The sequence below is a fragment of the Mirounga angustirostris genome, unplaced genomic scaffold, assembly GCF_029215605.1.
Source record: "Mirounga angustirostris isolate CCGP_5_RB_7025 unplaced genomic scaffold, mMirAng1.0.hap1 SCAF_2, whole genome shotgun sequence".
In the NCBI taxonomy this organism is placed as follows: Eukaryota; Metazoa; Chordata; class Mammalia; order Carnivora; family Phocidae; genus Mirounga; species Mirounga angustirostris.
In genome coordinates this window covers 125,166,072-125,168,559 of record NW_026991710.1, presented here as the reverse complement: position 1 = coordinate 125,168,559, position 2,488 = coordinate 125,166,072, and the positions used below count along the sequence as shown (strand labels likewise).

Below are 2,488 nucleotides of genomic sequence, written 5' to 3'. Positions count from 1 at the left end.
TGGTGAGCGTGGGAGCATGGGCATTTTGGGAAATGAGCTTCTTTTATGAAAATATTGGATCATAAGGGTGTATCATAAGTCATGAGCCATTTTCAGACTCTTGAAAAATCAATTTGTGCCTAATTGTTTAGCATAAATAATTCTGTCATATATTGGTAAACTTAAAGCATTTGATACCTGTTTCTTTCTGTCCATCCATCTATACTGTGTGCAAACACACACACACACACACACAGAACCCTAAATACCCTTTTACATAAGTACTTGTAAGATGGCTATTTACTTGCATGATGAGCAGGCTCACATTTGCCCTGAGGAAGATTAATATAGTTCACTTTGCCCAGTAGCTTTCTTTCCATTTTTTCCCATTTAATATTGACTCTGAAGTCAATAGCATAGATTTGACAATCAATAGGCACCATTTTGATTCAGTCATTAGCACTTACATAGGTGACCGAGACCTGCTTATAATCTCAAAATGTATGCTATAAGAGAACAGGACCCATGAAGAAGAAACCAACTCAAGGCCAATTTCCTGATCAAGGATTTTGCTATTGTCTATACTTGTTCTAGAGTCTGGCTTAACAGTGGCAAAACCACTTTTTTATTTAATATTAAGACTATTCTTTCTCCAACTCAGTATGGAATTTTAACTTAATATATTAAGGCTAGATTAAAGCAAATGTAATTCCCATACTTATTCAAACTCCCTTCCTTCCTTTCCCCAATATTTCCACTGAAAGTCTACCATTCTCAGCTTGGCTGTCTGTGGAAAAATATTTTTATATATTCTAAAGTCTACCTCTTGTTTGCCCTCTCAAACATTATTTATAAAGCTATGTGAAAGCACACCCAGCTCAGAACCCAGGACCTGCATTTTAGAATATATGTCTTAGAATCTTATAGGATAGTCCTCGCTTCAACAGCACATACTCTAGAATTGAAATGATGCAGAGATTAGCATGGCCCTTGCACAAGGATGACATGCAATTCATGAAATATTCCATAGTTTGGAGTGAAATAGATAAAGGGGACTAAGAATATACTTCACTCATTAATTCAATAAATATTTATTGAGGGACTTCATTTTGCCATTCAGAGTGCTTGCTTGGTCCAATGGTAAAAAAAAATAGGCAAGATCTGTGCTCTATGAAGTTGATGTAAAAGAAGTAAAGTAATTACAAATTGTGATGAATGAATGCTATGAAGTAAATAAAAAGGGAGCTGAGATAGAAAATAGTGGAAAGGAATGATTTTGGATGGGGCTTTTTCATTGGCAAATCCAAGTGGGGAGGACCAGGTGAATTTTTCTTTCTGATGTTTTTAACATGTTCATTTAAACTTTAGTAACAAATCATCAAAATACAAATATAGAGCAAGAATATTATTTAATGAACTAGTAGAGAGGAATTTGTCACAATTCTATCAAGTCATCTTGATGCATCAAATAAAAGTTCCAAAGTTCTAAACAAAGACTTGCCTTGATGGTATTATCAGTAATTGGCAATAGCAGATTTGGGCTGTCTCATTTTAGTCATGTGACTAAGTGAGGCATATTCCCCAGAAGCCACACCAACTAGCACCACATCAAGAAGATTGAACTGCTCTGTGAAGGAATTCCAGAAATGGGACACCCAAGGGCTAGGATCTGATATGTTCAGCAAAGAAGCTCTCCTGCAGAAGAGCCAAGTCACTACTCTCTAATTCTTAACCAAGGACCCCAAGGGGTATATGTGTATGTATGTGTGTGTGTGTGTGTGTGCATGTGTATGTGTGTAGATAAGCCATTGAAGCTATGCTCTGAAGTATAATCTGAAGACAGTGAAAATCTGACACAATTTGGAGAAGACAGGATTTCTTGTATGCAACCAAAATTATTTTAGCAAAGCAGTCATCTATAAATAACTGCATTACATCTTTCATGACTAATTTCTGTATCTAAATACTAACCGTGTAGCACAAAAGATGCCTTAACTCATGCCAAGTTCATGTAAAGCTGTATAATGTCATTTTTGGAAGACAAATTGCATTTGCTCTGGAGCTTTGCACACACATGCGAAAAAACAGCCCCAGCAAATGTCTGTAGCCACTTGAACATATACCACCTCCTGTGGTTTCTCCATATTTCAAATGCAGCTGGGATGATTTAAAGATTATCTGTTAAGAATGCATCTAGCCTACATTTTTAAAATACAGGCTCCAGCCAATAGATGAGCTAAATGATCCTTTATTTCCACACAGCTCTTCCTACCTTTCCGAGAAATCAGCAGTGTAAATATTCCACCCTGTGTCAACTAACACAGAAACTGGTAGAGTTAGATTGCTGGAAACTTGGCATGGTGTGTAAATTCACAAGAATCCATCAAGCTCTTCTATTATTTATACTGTAAGATTTGTAGGCTGTCTGTAGAGTAACAGGTGTAGCCCCTATGGGTCAACAACCACCTGAATAATGCATGGGAAAGGAAAGCAATACCACATACACCAC

The 2,488-nt window shown here is 36.7% G+C and overlaps 1 non-coding gene across 1 annotated transcript; it reads left to right on the top strand.

The window, feature by feature from the left end:
- The first annotated feature begins 910 nt into the window (after positions 1-910).
- LOC123849126 (U6 spliceosomal RNA) lies at positions 911-1,013 on the top strand. The gene has a single exon (XR_006791964.1). It is a non-coding gene; the product is annotated as a U6 spliceosomal RNA (small nuclear RNA).
- Positions 1,014-2,488: the final 1,475 nt, after the last annotated feature.